This window comes from Cervus elaphus, chromosome 23, assembly GCF_910594005.1.
Source record: "Cervus elaphus chromosome 23, mCerEla1.1, whole genome shotgun sequence".
In the NCBI taxonomy this organism is placed as follows: domain Eukaryota; kingdom Metazoa; phylum Chordata; class Mammalia; order Artiodactyla; family Cervidae; genus Cervus; species Cervus elaphus.
Window position 1 is genome coordinate 66,471,621 of NC_057837.1, and position 17,461 is coordinate 66,489,081.

At 43.8% G+C, this 17,461-nt stretch overlaps 1 long non-coding RNA gene across 1 annotated transcript; it reads left to right on the top strand.

Annotated features, from left to right (window-relative positions):
- The first annotated feature begins 14,075 nt into the window (after positions 1 to 14,075).
- LOC122681799 lies at positions 14,076 to 16,835 on the top strand. The gene is made up of 3 exons (XR_006337110.1): positions 14,076 to 14,306; positions 14,506 to 14,619; positions 16,530 to 16,835. It is a non-coding gene; the product is annotated as an uncharacterized LOC122681799 (long non-coding RNA).
- The last annotated feature ends 626 nt before the right edge of the window (positions 16,836 to 17,461 follow it).

Genomic DNA, 17,461 nt, shown 5'->3' on the forward strand with positions numbered 1-17,461 from the left:
CACAAACAAGAGCTGCAGCAAATGACAGTCCTCACCTTCCGATCTGTCACTGTGATGACCTTGGGCATGTCCCTCAGCCTCTCAGGACCTCAGCTGCTTCTTAAGGGCAATGAGTAAGGTTGAATAACCTTTGCCATCATTTCCAGATCTACAGTTCTGCAACTAGGGTTTCAAAATATTTCTTCCTACTGAGAATCTTATTAATAATACCTCACTCTGTAGATTTTTAAATGCCAGTTATCTCTGGGAACTCATGAAATTGATAAATCAAGGTAATTATAACTATTAATAACCTTAAGTGACTTTAAACTTTTAATAACTTTAAATGTTCAGTCACTGAGTCGTGTCTGAATCTTTTACACCCCATGAATTGCAGCACACCAGGCTTCCCTATCCTTCACTCTCTGCTGGAGCTTGAATAGACTCACGTCCATTGAGTTGGGAATGCTATCTAACCGTCTCCTCCTCCACTGCCCCCTTCTTTTGCCTCAGTCTTTCCCAGCATCAGGGTCTTTTCTAATGAGTTGGCTCTTTGCATCAGGTGGCCAAAATATTGGAGCTTCAGCTTCAGCATCAGTTCTTCCAACTTTAAATGAGATGTTTGTAAAATAGGGCCTAGTACCATGTCTGGGACAAATTAGGGGCTCAACAGTAGCTGCTAACTGTATTCAATAATGGTTGTAGTTATTTAAATGTGCATGTAACAAGATGTTAAAATACATGTCTTTTGGAAGACACCACATACCTATACCATACACTGAATTTATAATGGAGATGGTCAAAGACCTGAAGCCCTCTTAAACTCCCTCACCCACACTGAAGGTGTAAAAGAAGAGTTAGACACGGTGAAGAAGGAGAGTTCTTGGTGGGGATTTCTTTGAGAGAGCTATTTGTGTGTTTTGAGTCTCCTCAGGGAGAGTAGTGGGTGCCAGCTGCCCCTCACCTCAAGGCCAAGGAAAGGGGGCCTGGGTGGAAACTTAACGTGCGTCCCCTGTAGGGTGACAATCCAGTGGACTACACAGACCCCAGCCTGGAAAAATCTAAAGGATGAGCTACCAGTGTGGCTGCTTCGATGATGGAGCAAATGACAGAGGTGAGTACGGCCTCCACTGCTGGAGCCTGGATGGGGCTGGGGGGGAGAGGGGGTGCGAGCACGCCTCCCTAGGCCAGGATGTGGGCTGTGTGCGAGGAAACTGACACTCAGTCATCTCAGCCTGAACAGAGGCAAGGGTTCCCTCCAGGAGGTGAACTTCCGGCTCACAGTGCGGACAAAGGAGCAGCAAGCAGAGCCACAGGGTGGGCATCACTGCTGAGGGATCTCTGGGCCTGAAGATGGCATGACTGGGAGGGAGAAGCCGCCCTGAGGGGCGCTGGAAGAGTCACGGGAGAAAGACACGGTTAAAACTCCTGCCAGGTCAGCATCCAGTTACTACAACACCTCAACTCAGGATTTCTTGCTTTGCCTTCATTTCCTCAGCCCTGTCCCTGGAAGGGTCAGAAACCTTAATACACAAGACCTCGCTTCCCTAATGCTGGCTTCCAGTCTGCAGCTGGCCCAGAGAAGCCTCAACTTCAAGTGATAAGCCGTTTTGATTATAACGGAATAGGACACTTAAATTTCTGAACTGAGACTGTTATACACCTTAAGTGTGACTGTGTGTGTGTGTGCATGCTCAGTCGTGTCTGACTCTTTACAACCCCATGAACTGTAGCCCACCAGGCTCCTCTGTCCATGGAATTTTCCAGGCAAGAATACTGGAGTGGGTTGTCATTTCCTTCTCCAGGGGATCTTCCCGACCCGGAAATCAAACCCATATCTCTTGTGTCTCCTGCATTGGCAGGCAGGTTCTTTACCACTGTGTCACCTGGAAAGCCCCAAATGTGACTACAGGATGATATTAAGATGCACTAAGGAAGTGGCGCAAACTCCAGGAAATAGTGAAAGACAGGAAAGCCTGGCATGCTGCAGTCCACGGGGTCACAAAGAGTTGGACGTGACTGAAGAGAAGTTGCAGAGGCCTGAGTTTTCTTCTAGAATTAAGGGATACACTAGTCTCAAGTTGGGCTTTAAGGGAGAGTAGGAGACAAAAGTAAAGTTGCTTTGTGATTGTACAAGCCTACCTGTTGATTGTAACGGTTGTTGTTTAGTCACTCAGTCATGTCTGACTCTTTGTGACCCACGGACTACATGTGGCCCGCGCCAGGCTCCTCTGTCCATGGGATTCTCCAGGCAAGAATACTGGAGTGGGTTGCCATTTCCTTATGGTTACATACATGATTTATTTTACGACCTCTAATTCTTCATTCACTGTTTCGTTTTTTTGTTTAACTTAAAAAGTTCACTTCCGTATCTTTAATTTGTTTCTTAATTAGTAATTTCAAGAATTACCCTTCTCTGTGTACTTGAACACATTTTTTAATTATAAAATGCACATGATATAAATTAACCATTTTAGCCATTTTAAAGGTGTATGATTCACTGGTATTTAATACACTCATGATGTTATGTAACCATCACAGCTTGGCTTTAGAATATCTTCACCCCTCAAAAGGAAACCCCATAGTCATTAAATAGTCACTGCTAATTCCAAGCCCCTGTGAGTGAAAGTCACTCAGTCATGTCAGACTCTTTGTGACCCCATGGACTATACAATCCATGGAATTCTCCAGGCCAGAATACTGGAGTGGGTAGCCTTTCCCTTCTCCAGGGGATCTTCCCAACCCGGGGATTGAACCCAGGTCTCCAACATTGCAGGCAGATTCTTTACCAGCTGAGCCACAACAGAAGCCCCTGTGCCAAGCCCCTGGCAACCACTAGTTTGCTTTTTTGTCTTTATGACATTGCCTATTCTGGACGTTTACTATAAATAGAATTATATAATGTGTGATCTTTGTGTCTGGTTTCGTCCATTCAGCGTAGTGTTTTCAACGTTCATGTTATAGCATTTATCAGAATTTTATTTTTTTTAATGGTTGAATAATATATTGTATAGATATGCCACATATTCACCAGTATTTATCAGTCAACAAACATCTGAGTTGATTTTTACCTTTTGGCTATTGTCAGTAGTGTTGCCATGAATATTCTTTTACAAATTTTTGTTTGAACACCTATTTTCAATTCTTTTAGATATATACTTTGGAATGGAAATCCTAGGTCATATGACAACTCTGTTTAACTAATTGAAGAACCACCAAATGATTTTCCACAGTGGTGGCACCATGTACATTTCCATCAGCAGTGGATGAGAACTGCTGTATTAGGGTTTTCCAGAAACAAAATCATCAGGATATTGAGACAGATGTTTTCTTCTAGAATTTTATACTTTCAGCTCTTATATTTAGGTCATTGCTGCATTTTTTAGTTAATTTTTGTGTATGGTGTGAGGTGAGAATTCAGCTTCATTCCTGCATGTGGATATCCATTTATCTCACCCAGTACCATCTGCCAAAGAGATTATTTTTTTTCCCTTGAATGGTTTTGGCATCCTTGTCAAGATCTTGAACACTTTAAGAAAACAAATGTAAAAGTTAAGTAATGTGTTGTGTCTTGATCAATTTGAGTTAACCTTGAAGATCTTTGCCTAGTTCAACTTTTCACAAAATCTTCACAGAGCCTGACTTCCTGATAGAATTGTAAAACTCAAAAAATTTTCATGAACTAACTCCCAATATTATTTTCTTAAACTGTCTCTAACAACTTTTAATGAAGTCACCATCTATTAGATAAGTGATATTTTAAAGTATAAACCAATGGTGAAAACAACTAGGATAGAGATTTTCAGTTCCACCCATGAAGGATTAAGTGCTGTGGGATTTGCCTTCCACCATAAACAACTAGAAAAGCAGATGAAATACATAAAACAAATGTTTTTAGACATTGGACATCAGGAAGCACAGGCTGTGATTCCCTGAGAGACGGGAAATGCACAGGAAGAGGTGATCACCAATCTTACTCATTTAGGATGCCTCCAACCTTCAGCACAGAAATGGGGAAACTGACACCCATTGTATCACTGAATTGAAGAGACAAAGGTAGGGGTACAGGAAGGCCGAGGCAGCTAAAATTTACATGGACATACAACAGAGATATTTTCTTGGGCTCCAAAATCACTATAGATGGTGACTGTCACCATAAAATTAAAAGACCCTTGCTCCTTGGAAGAAAAGCTATGACAAACCTAGACAGCATAGTAAAAAGCAGAAACATCACTTTGCTGACAAAGGTCTGTATAGTCAAAGCTATGGTTTTTCCAGTAATCATATATGGATGTGTGAGTTGGACTATAAAGAAGGCTGAGTGCTGAAGAAATGATGCTTTCAAACTGTGGTGTTGGAGAAGACTCTTGAGAGTCCCTTGGACTGCAAGGAGATCCAACCAGTCCATCCTAAAAGAAATCACCCCTGAAATTCATTGGAAGGACGATGCTAAAGCTGAGGCTCCAATACTTTGGCCACCTGATGCAAAGAGTCAACTCATTGAAAAAGGCCCTGATGTTGGGAAAGATTGAAGGCAGGAGGAGAAGTGGACGACAGAGGATGAGCTGATTGGATGGCATCACCGACTCAATCGATGGACATGAATTTGAGCAAGCTCCGGGAGATGGTGAAGGACAGGAAAGCCTGGCGTGCTGTAGTCCATGGGGTCACAAAGAGTCAGACACAGCTGAGTGGCTGAAAAACTGAACAACGTAACAAAGAAGGTAGCTGCACAGAGATAGAGCTCAGAAAATCCCACAGTTTCCTGGACCCCTAGGTGAGTTCTGATCAGGACATGGGATAAAACTCCATGCGACCAGGGAAAGAAAAAAGAAAGTTGCATGCCAAATAATTCCCAGAGTTCCCATAGTTCTGGGAATAGTTGAAGTTTCTGCCAGCCAGAGAAGAGACATTCTAACACACTGTGTTAGATAGAATCCTGAAAATGTCATGCCTTTCAAGTGGGGCTCAAGTAATCCCAGGGCAAAGGTTGCTTTTGGCCTGCCATAAAGCAAGCTCAATATTAATCCTCAGACTGATCTGCAAGCAACTTAACTGCTTGGCAGAACAAAGTCCAGCATGTTTAAAGAAATACAACAAAACCCAACACTCAACAACGTAAAATTTATTATGTTTGGTGCAAAACAAATTCACCAGGCAAAGCAGTAGAAACATATGATCAGAGTCAGGAGAAAAATAATTCCACAGATCCAGAATGACACAGATGATAGGATTAGCTGACAAAGAACTCAGCAGATGATATTATAAATACATAAGGATATATAAAGGAAAGCATGAACATAATGAGGAAAGGCATAGGGCATATACTTTTTAAAAATCCAAGTCATATTTTGGAGATGATACATGAAATATCATCTGAAATATCTTAAAATAAGCTGAATAGGATTGAATTGACAGCAGAAGAAATTAGACCCTCACAGAAGAAAGGGGGCTTCCCAGGTGGCTTAGTGGTAAAGAATCCGCCTGCCAATGCAGGGAACGCAGGAGATGCAGGTTTGATTCCTGGGTTGGAAAGATACCCTGGAGTAGGAAATGATACCCTGTTTCAGTATTCTTGCCTCAAAAATTCCATGGATAATGGAGCCTGGTGGGCTACAGTCCATGGGGGTCACAAAGAGTCAGACACAAGGGATCACACAGAGGAAAATATCAGTGAAATTGAAGGCCCAGAAATAGATATTCAAAATGAAGCACAAAGAGAAAATACTTTTAAAGGAATGAACAGAATAGGCTGTGAAACAATACCGAATATCAAAAATACATACCAGAAGGAAATGAGAGAAAAAGAAAACATACTTGCAAAAATAATGACCATTCTCCAAAGACGATGAAAACAAAAAAGGCACAGACCCAAGAAACTCAGTAGTCCTCAAAAAGGATACATATAAAAAAAACTTACATCCTAAGACACATCATAGTCAAATTGATAAACCACTGAGAATGAATCAAAAGAAACATACACCGAGGAACAAATATCAGAATAGCAGCAGACCTCTTGTCATAAGCTATGCAAGCCAGAAAGGAATGGCATGACATCTTTAATGTGTTGGAAGCGGGGGGAAAGTCCATAAATCTGTATTTAGCAAAAACGTCCCTCAAAAATGGGTAGTGTGGCCAAGATGGTGGAAGAGGTGGACCCTGAATTCAGCTCCCCGCCACAGACATACCAAAATTACAACTATTTAGAGAGTAACTCTCGATGAGAACAACTTGAAGGCTAGCAGAACAGATCCTCTACAACTAAAGACATAGAGAACTACAACAAGATGGTAGGAGGGGTGAAGATGCAGTGTAGCCAGGACCCACACCCTCAGGTAGGTTACCCACTGTAGGGGGCACTAGTTTGATCCCTGGTTGGGGAAGTTCCGCATGCCGTGTGGTGCAGCCTAAATATGTAAACAAGCAAGCAAATGATGGCTTGCTGAAGAGATCAATGAGGAAATTATCTAAGGATAATTGCTTTACAGAATTTTGTTGTTTCCTGTCAAACACCAACATGAATCAGCCACAGGTATACATATATCCCTTCCCTTTTGAACCTCCCTCCCATCTCCCTCCCCACCCACCCCTCTGGGTTGACACAGAGCCCCTGTTTGAGTTTCCTGAGACATATAGCAAATTCCCATTGGCTATCTATTCTACACATGGTAATGTAAGTTTCTCTGTTACTCTTCCCATACATCTCACTCTCTCCTCCGCTCTCCTCATGTCCATAAGTCTATTCTCTATGTCTGTTTCTCCATTGCTGTTCTGCAAATAAATTCTTCAGTACCATTTTTCTAGATTCCATATCTATGCATTAGAATACGATATATATCTTTCTCTTTCTGACTTAGTTCACTCTGTATAATAGGCTCTAGGTTCATCCAGCTCATTAGAACGGACTGCATTTCTTTTTATGGCTGAGTGATATTCCATTGTGTATATGTACCGCAACTCCTTTATCCATTCATCTGTTGATGGACATCTAGGTTGCTTCCATGTTCTAGCTATTGTAAATTAGTGCTGCAATGAACAATGGGATATATGTGTCTTTTTCAATTTTGGTTTCCTCAGGGTATATGCCTAGGAGTGGGATTGCTGGGTAATATGGTGGTTTTATTCCTAGTTTTTAAAGCAATCTCCATACTGTCTTCCATAGTGGCTGTATCAATTTACATTCCCACCAACAGTGCAAGAGTGTTCCCTTTTCTCCACACCCTCTCCAGCATTTATTGTTTGTAGACTTTGATGGAGGCCATTCTGACCAGTGTGAGGTGATATCTCATTGTAGCTTTGATTTGCGTTTCTCTAATAATGAGCTACGTTGAGCATTTTTTCATGTGTTTGTTAGCCGTCTGCTTCGGAGAAAGGTCTGTTTAGGCCTTTTCCCACTTTTTGATTGGGTTTGTTTTTCTGGTATTGAGTTGTATGAGCTGCTTGTATATTTTGGAAATTAATCCATTGTCCGTTGTTTCATTTGCTATTATTTTCTCCCATTCTGAGGGTTGTCTATTCACCTTGCTTATAGTTTCCTTTGCTGTGTAAAAGCTTTTAAGTTTAATTAGGTTCCACTTGTTTACTTTTGTTTTTGTTTTCATTACTTTAGGAGGTGGATCATAGAGGATCTTGCTTTGATTCATATCATTGAGTATTCTGCCTATGTTTTCCTCCAAGAGTTTTATAGAACGAACAACCCTTTTTTTTTTAATGGGCATACATACCTGAATATACCTTTTTTTTCCAAAGAAGACATACAAATGACCAACAGACACATGAAAATATGCTCAACGCCACTAATCATCAGGAAAATGCAAATCAAGCAATAATGAGATACAGTATCATACCTGTCAGAATGGCTATTGCCAAAAATACAAGAAATAACAAGGGTTGGTGAGGAGCTGGAGAAGTGGGGACACTCAAGCAGTGCTGGTAGGGGTGTAAATTAGTACAGCCACTATGGAAAGCAGGATGGAGAATCCTCAAAAAAAGTAAAAATAGAGTTGTCATATGATCCAGCAGTTCCACTTCCGGGTATTTTTCTGAAGAAAATAAAAACATTAATTCGAAAATATTTATGTGCCTCTGTGTTCACTGTAGCATTATTTGCAACAGCCAAGATATGGAAGCAACTTACGTGGCCATCAACAGATGAATGGATAAAGATGAGGTATATACACATAATGAAATATTACTAAGCTATAAAAAAAAAAAGAAATCTTACCATTTGTGACAACATGGGTGAACCTAGAGGGTATTATACTAAGTCAAATAAGTCAGAAAAGACAAATATCATATTACTTTCCTTATATGTGCTATCTAAAAAACAAACATCACAAAGCAGAAACAGACTCAGAGACACAGAGGTCAAACTGGTGTTTGCCAGAAGGAGTGGTGTATAAAACAGGTGAGGGAGATTAGGAGGTACAAACTTCCAGTTACAAAATAAATGTAAGTCATGTAATGTACAGCACAGGGAATATAGTCAATAATTTTGGAAAAACTTTGATGGTGACTGGTGGTAACTAGACTTCTCATGATGACCACTTTGTAGTTATAAAAATACTGAATCATGATATTGTACCCCTGAAACTGATTTAATATTGTAAGTCAATTTTACTTTGTTTTTAAAAAGAGAGAAAAATGAAGACGAAAGGAAAATGTTTTCAAAGCAACAAAAGCCGAAACAATCCATCACCAGTAGACCTGAACAATAAGAACTGTTAACGGAGGTTTTTCAGACTGAAGAAAAATGATACCAAGATACAAATCTGGATCTACACAAAGGAATGGAGAACACTGAAAATAACTCCATGGGGGAGTATATAATTTTTCTTATAATTTAAATGTCCTTAAAAGACAATTGGCTGTTTAAACAAAAATAATAATCTACTTAGAATTTTATGACATACAAGAAAGCAAAATGTATGACAACAATAGCATGAAGTCAGAAGGAGGAGAAATGAAATTAAAAGGATCACAGTATTTGTGACATAATGACACTTGAGGGTAAAAAGTGATAAGATAAACATATACACTAAAAAGTCTAAAACAACCATGAAAATAATGAAGAACTGTATGTAGCTAATAAGCAAAGGAGATGCAATGAAATCATAAAAATTATTCAATTATTCCAAAAGGAGGCAGAAAAAGGAAAAAATAGAGCAAAGAATAGAGGAGACACGTAGAAAACAAATAGCAAGATGATATGTGCAGCCATGAAATTAAAAGACGTTTACTCCTTGGAAGGAAAATTGTGACCAACCTAGATAGCATATTAAAAAGCAGAGACATTACTTTGCCAACAAAGGTCTGTCTGGTCAAGGCTATGGTTTTTCCAGTGGTCATGTATGGATGTGAGAGTTGGACTGTGAAGAAAGCTGAGCACCGAAAAATTGATGCTTTTGAACTGTGGTGTTGGAGAAGACTCTTGAGAGTCCCTTGGACTGCAAGGAGATCCAACCAGTCCATCCTAAAGGAGATCAGTCCTGGGTGTTCATTGGAAGGACTGATGCTGAAGCTGAAACTCCAATACTTTGGCCACCTCATGTGAAGAGTTGACTTGTTGGAAAAGACCCTGATGCTGGGAGGGATTGGGGGCAGGATGAGAAGGGGACGACAGAGGATGAGATGGCTGGATGGCATCACCAACTCGATGGACATGAGTTTGAGTAAACTCCGGGAGTTGGTGATGGACAGGGAGGCCTGGTATGCTGCGATTCATGGGGTCACAAAGAGTCGGACACAACTGAGCAACTGAACTGAACTGAACTGATGCTAAAATCTGATCATATCAGTAATCACATTAAACATCTAAATACCTCAGTTAAAAGTCAGATACTAAGAAATTTGCTTCTTTTTTTATTGACCACACCTCACGGCTTGTGGGATTTTAGTTCCCCAACCAGGGATGTGGCTCAGTCAGTAAAGAATCTGCCTGCAATGTGGGAGACTTAGATTCAATCCCTCTGTTGGGAAGATCCCCTGGAGGAGGGCATGGTAACTCACTCCAGTATTCTTGCCCAGAGAATCCCCATGGACAGAGGAGCCTGGCGGGCTGCAGTCCATGGGGTCATAAAGAGTCAGACATGACTGAGTGACTAAGCACAGCACAGTACCATCAGGCATAGAACCTAGGCCCTCGCAGTGACAGCCCTAACCACTGGACTGCCAGGTAATTCCCAATAATAAGAAATTTAAAGTGTATGGTTTCAGGTTGGAGTCACCAAGACACGACACACACAGGCACCAGATGGAATGATGCTTGACTCACAGAGAAGAGAGCAAGGTCTGCTTTAAGAGTGAACACTGGTTCCCATGGTCAGCAGGTCCTGTCCTGCAGCTGACACAGAAAGACGGCCTGCCTGCTCCCCTCTCGTGCTGCAGGGGGAGGACCCCATTTCCTCTCCCCAGGAAAAGATAGAAGCGGTGGGGTTGGCCAGGGCCCACTCAAGCAGAACAAAGACATACACATCAAGCCTGTTCGCAGGGAAAAGATATTTGCAAACAAGTACTTTGCCCAACACTGGCTGTGAGAGCTCCTTACCTTCCTGTAAGGAAATGTTTCAGGTCCCAGGAACACTTTTGTGCAACTGTGCAAGAATCACCAGCCTGAGACTTTCTGGTGGCACAGTGGATAAGAATCTGCCTGCCAGTGCAGGAGACATGGCTTCAATCCCCAATCCAGGAAAAGTCCACATGCCGCAGATCAGCTAAACCAGTTTGCCACAATTATCAAAGCCTGTATGTGACCGAAGCCCATGCACCCTAGAGCCTGTATCCATGAGAAGCCACTGTCATGAGAACCCCATGCACCGCAACAAGGAGTAGCCCCTGCTTGCTGAAACTAGAGAAAGCCTGTGCAAAGTACCAAAGACCCAGTGCAGCCAAAAATTAATTATTTTTTAAAAAGGATTGGTACACCTTAACAACAACAACAACAAAACAATCACCAGGCTCTGGATGACTGCCTTTCCCAACATACTTACTATCTGACCCTTTACCAAAGTTTGCCCATCTTTGGATTAATGTAATGTGCATTTCAACCCAACAGAGACCATGATGACTTCTGAATTAACGGGCTATGGATGAATGAGGTCTCCATGTATGTCCTAACATGGGCACTTTCAAACTATCAGGAGCCTAGGCTGGGTAGTTCTCCTCTCCCTGGGCCAGGAACCCACTGGGTTAATTGTGGTGTGTTATATATGCATGTGGGCTCAAAGCCAGTTTAGAACGCATTTCACTTTCCTAGGTAAGATTAAATCTGATGAGTCCACTCAGCCTGCTCTCAGTTCAGTTCAGTTCAGTCGCTCAGCCGTGTCTGACTCTTTGCGACCCCATGGACTGCAGCATGCCAGTCTTCCCTGTCCATCATCAAATCCCAGAGCTTACTCAAACTCACGTCCATTGAGGCGGTGATGACATCCAACCATCTCATCCTCTGTCGTCCACTTCTCCTCCTGCCTTCAATCTTTCCCAGCATCAGGGTCTTTTCCAGTGAGTCAGTTCTTCATATCAGGTGGCCAAAGTATTTGAGCTTCAGCTTCAGCATCAGACCTTCCAACAAATATTCAGGACTGATTTCCTTTAGGATGGACTGGTTGGATCTCCCTGCAGTCCAAGGGACTCTCAAGAGTCTTCTCCAACACCACAGTTCAAAAGTATCAATTCTTTGGTGCTCAACTTATAGTCCAACTCTCATATCCGTACATGACTATTGGAAAAACCATAGCTTTGTCTAGGTGGACCTTTGTTGGTAATGTCTCTGCTTTTTAATATGCTGTCTAGGTTGGTCATAACTTTTCTTTCAAGGAGCAAGCGTCTTTTAATTTCATGGCTGCAGTCACCATCTGCAGTGATTTTGAAGCCCAAGGAAATAAAGTCAGCCACTGTTTCCACCATTTCTCCATCTATTTGCCATGGAGTGATGGGGCCAGATGCCATGATCTTCGTTTTTTCAATGTTGAGTTTTAAACCAACTTTTTCACTCTCCTCTTTCACTTTCATCAAGAGGCCCTTTAGTTCTTCTTCATTTTCTGCCATAAGGGTGGTGTCATCTGCACATCTGAGGTTATTGATATTTCTCCTGGCAATCTTGATCCCAGCTTGGGCTTCATCCAGCCCAGCATTTCTCATGATGTACCCTGCATATAAGTTAAATAAGCAGGGTGACAATATACAGCCTTGACGTACTCCTTTCCCAATTTGGAACCAGTCTGTTGTTCCATATCCAGTTCCAACTGCTGCTTCTTGACCTGCATACAGATTTCTCAGGAGGCAGGTCAGATGATCTGATATTCCCATCTCTTGAAGAATTTTCCACAGTTTGAGCCCTGGACTTGAAACCAGTTGAGGTCCCAACTCCATCACTGCGGAATGGAGTGACTTTAGACAAGTCACTTCACATCTCAGGGTGAGGCTGACCTTATCAGGATGATGTAGATTTCCAGACCTCCCTGGAAATCTTTCTTCCCGAGCTTAACATGAACAAACTTCATGGAGAAGCAGCACAGGGAGGTTAAGGCGCTTCAGCTCCAAACTCCAAGGATCTGAGTTTGAATCCCAATCTCCCCACTTAACTGACATCTGGGCTGAGCGACTTAACTTTTCTGTGTCTCGGCTTCATCATCTGTACACTGGGGATGATAATGGCTATGCTGTAAGTCACTTCAGTCATGCTCGACTCTTTGCAACTCCATGGTCTGTAGCCCACCACGCTCCTCTGTCCGTGGTATTGTCCAGACAGAATACTGGAGTGAGTTGCCATTTCCTTCTCCAGGGAATCTTCTCCACCCAGGGACTGGACCCGCGTCTCTTAGGTCTTTGCATTGGCAGGCAGGTTCTTTACTACTAGAACCACCTAGGGTGATGGGGATTTAATGAATATTACTAAAGTAAGCTGAGCTACAAGAGTATTCGTTAAGTAAATAAAAACTGTTAACCGATATGGAATACTTTGTGCAAATTCTGGGCATGTCAACCTAAAATGTGGTACAGCTGGACTCAGCCGTTCTTCTCTAGAAATCATAGAGCAAGAGCTGTGTCCTCTTAAAGTCATAGCTGTTGTGAAAAGATGCTGGAGAGGGACATGGGCCAAGTGTAGGGGAGCAGCTAGGTCTCTCTATCAAGGTCTCCCAGGAAGGATGACCTGGAACAGTGTAGCCTGGTGATGAGAGAGTAAATATGGTGATGCTCAATATACATAGATGAAGAAGGGCATAAACATGGTTCTAACTTTGAGGATAAAACTGGGGACAGGAGCTGGAGGTTTCAACAGGGAGAGCTTCTGACTCATTATCAGGACGATGTCCCACCAAGGTTGGCTGAGCCTTCTTGTGTGGGGTGCTGTTGGAAGCTACTCAATTAAGGTAGAGTGTTAGACGAGTTGAAACATACAAGGGCACACCCATATTGAATAGTCCTGGACTCTAATATTTCTGTTGGCTTTGAGATATAGTCCTGGACTCTAATGTTTCCGCTGGTTTTGAGATTTGACTACTGATAAATGTGCTAAGAACAAAGCCATTGCTTTTAAAGTTCCAAAGTTTGAAGCTTGCCAAGAACTCTGTAAGCGTATCTGCCCAGATTCTCTGGGTCATCTCCTGCCTAATGTTCTAAGCACCCTCCCTCACCCCTACCCCCCACTCCCCCCACACCCATGGATTATGAAACACAGGGCAGGCGGTGGTGACAGCTCCTGGCAGGGTCATAGAAAGGCAATTTATCTGAGCACTGTCATTGCTCAAGAACCCGAAGACAGACCTCCAAGCCCTCTTTTGATATCAGCACGGATTTCCTTCAAAACTTCAAAAAGGCCATCCCGACCTGGTCTCTAGCTTAGCCAGAATGTGATGGCATGTGGATTTCATTTTGGTGGCCTAAAAGTCTATGAAGTCATTTCCAAGAGTCATTTCTTATCTGTCTCAACCAAAACAAGCATGGACCGTCCTGATTCAGAGGTAATTAAAGCTCATTAGAATTTGGAAGTACATTACAGCATGACCTGTTACAAATGGATTCAGATAAGCCACGGTTTAAATCAAGCTCTCCCTCCCCACCACCATCTACTTGGCCAGCCACAGAACAGACTGGAAGCACACCCCTTGTCCCTGTTGGCATCAAACAGTGCCTATGTGACTCCTTACCTGAGGAATTGTTACAGAGGGGATTTGCAAACCCCAAAGGAACAGGGGCTGCAAACTCAAATGCCTTCAGGACCTGGAAAGGCAACAGGAAGCAGGCAATGTGGCCAGCTGTGGACAGGCGGAGTGTGTGACAGCCGCTGGGTAGTTTAGCCAAGTGTCACACACTGGAGGGGATGTTCAGTATGATATCAGATTGGCTGATTTTTCTATGAGAATGTGGAAACTTGGATTTGCATATAAAAATATTTTCGTTTTTAAATGTTGGCAACTAATTTGAATACCAGCTTGGAATTTTTTCTTTTCTTTTTTTTTTTTGGAACGTTGTCTGGTTTGTTCTCGGAAGGCTGATTTGTTTTGGAATGCCACATTTTCATTTCAGAACTTAGAAAGTTACTCTCGGCTGAAGACCTGAGATGGAAATTTGTATAGCTGAGCACGGTCTGAGGAAGAATCTCTGTTCAAAGAAGAATCTATTAGCCTCAGATCAGAGCCTGTAAGTACCTTCAAGTTAATCCAGTCCAACTCCTTGCAGCCTACTGTAGAGACACAGGGTCCGCTGGCCAGAGAGTGGAGAGGCCCGGGTTCTGGTCCCCAGCCTGTCACTGACTCCCTCAGTGACCTTGCGAAAGTCTCTGCCCTTCTCTGGCCTCAGTTTCCCTTTTGGAATTGGCCCAGAACCTCTTAGGTCCTGGCCAAATCAAAAGGTCAAAGGCTCTACTTGCGAGGAATGGAGAATGCCCCAAAGGGAGAGTTTTCAAAGGCAGGGCTTGTTCTTGATGTGGGGGGAAATGGCTGTTTTCAGACTGGCTGTGCATCTTTGGAACTGGTAGTTGCAGAGCTAAGAAAAGTTTAACTGAAGGGAAGCTTTGTCAGCAGCTTCTGGAGTTCTTGTGCCGAGGTCTTAGGACTGATGGAGGTGATCTGTTAGTGTTTGTCAGGGCCCATTGGTGAAGTTTCGGTGGTGATAGGAAGTTAGTGGGGCTCATGGCAGATGGAAAGTGGCAGGCGAGGGGGTCATCCGGAGGTCTGTCTTCTTGTCTTCGTCTCCACCCATTCTGCAGCCCAGAAAGCCCTTCCCCATCTCTGGGCCTTAATTTCCTCTGGCTGGTTTCTGAGCCCCCTTTGAGCCCCAAAATTCTATGATTCTAATGAATTCTGTTTTTAAATTGTAGTTTTATCTTCCCAAGGACTTTAATTTTTTTTAAATTCTGTTTCTTTTTTTATGTTTTGGCTGCACCAAGTGGCATGTGAGATCTTAGTTCCCCAACCCCAATCTTCGATCCCCAAGGGATCAAACCCACGCCCCCCTACAAAGGACGTGCAGATTCTTAACCACTGAACTGCCGGGGAAGTCCCTTAAATAGATGTTTCTTAAGCACCCACTGGTGACAGGCACAATGGTTGCAGCTAGCAAAACCAGATTCAGTCCCTGCCATCATGGCACTTAGAGTCTTGGGGAAGGACAGACAGCGACCAATCAGATAAAGGCACAGCGGGCCTGGCAACATGCTATGACTAGAGGATGAGTTTTCAGCAGAGGACTTGAACTCAGTCAGGGCTGGACAGGGCCAGCTTCTTCAAGGAAGTGACTCTTGGGCCAATATCCCCAGGGTAATGAGGGTCTGACTAGGTGAAGGGTACAAAAAAGTGTTCCTGTAAGAGAAACAACATGTGGGAAACCTGGATCAAGAGGGCACAGGGCATGTTGGAGGCACCGAGGGGAGCCAGCAGTGCTGTGAGGTGAGGCTGTCGAGGTTCAGGGCGAGTCAGACCCAGCAGAATCTTGTTGTCTGTGGAGAAGACTCATGCTGAAAGTCACGGAGAGCCTCTGAAGAATTCTCAGCAAAGGGAGACAGCATCAAGTCTGCATTTTGACTCCCCTGACTACTATTCGGAAGGGACAGGTGATGGCGGAAAGGATGGTGGGGGCAGAGGGGAGCAGAATAGATACAGGGGGACCAGTGAGGAGATGGTGATGGGGTGATGACATCCTGGTGAGATATGATGGGGGCCTGGCCGGAGCCATGACAGTCCAGAGTGGTCACACTGGGAAACGATTTAGGATTGTGAATTAACAGGATTTGGCGAGAGAAGGAATGAGGGGTTGAGGCCAACTCCCAGCTCTGCACAGGTTCATCTGAAGGTGAGTCAGCCTTAGGTCTACCTGTGTGTCTCAGCCGCAGCCACCCTGAGGGGGGCACACTGTGAGATGGTCCCCAGTGATCCCTGGCTTCCTGCTTTTCCCACCCTCATATAATTCCCCTCCTGAGTGTGGGCTGGACTTACTGACTTACAGCTAAGAAATAAGAAACACTGGTAGGGGAAACACATTGACTGAAACTGCCCACCCTGGCCAGGCACCACAGTAACTATTTGCGTGAGTTATTTTACATTTTACAACAGGAGGTACTGGTAAGGAACATGGAACTAACAGGCCACCACCAACCGGAAGCGTTCAGGAAAGGTCCAAAGGAGACACCACGTGTCCCGCCACCTCCCAGAATCCTCACTGGAATTCACCTTGGCTGGGCAATGTGTGCACCACCAAGAAGGACCCTGAGTCGGAGTGATTGGCCAGAGACAACCCAGAAAGTAATTCCAACACCATAAAACCCAGCACTGCAAGCCACGTGGCAGAGCAGTCCTCCTGGGTTTCCTTACCCTCCTGCCCTCCACCCAGGCAACGCTTCCCAATAAAGTCTCTTGCTCTGTCAACACCTGTGTCTCCTCAGACAATTCATTTCCGAGTGTTAGACAAGAGTCCACTCTCAGCCCAGCAAGGGATCCCCCTTCCTGCAACAGCATCACAAGTGGTGGGTGAGGAGGTTGGGTTATTAAAGGTCTGTGCCTTCCATCTTGGATGCTTTTCTTTCTCCCTCTTCACCTCTAACACAGAGGAGGAGGGGGCAGCATGGGAGGACGCCAGCTGCCTTGACACGAGGCAGTTCCGTGGACAGGCACGTGTGAGTGAACTTAGTCACAGCTCTTCGGAAGCTGGCCAACAGCTACACGAGTGAGGGTGGAATCCAATCCTCCCGGAGTCGAGCCTCGACCTGTCTGCCATCTTGATTCGGGCTTCGTGAAATCTCTTGACCTGGAACCACCCAGTGATGCCACATTCAGATTCCTGAACCACAGAAGCTGAACGTTAATAGTTATTTATTTCCAGCTGCTAAATGTGGGGGTAACTTGTTCAGCAGCAAGTGATAATCAATATAGTCCTCTCTCACACATGCTCTGCTCTTAGCTTCCCTGGGGCTGGGAAGGGAAAGGGTTAACCCCAGGGTCCAGGCAGCAAGGTTAATGCCTCCAGCCTGAGGGACAGTTCATTACAG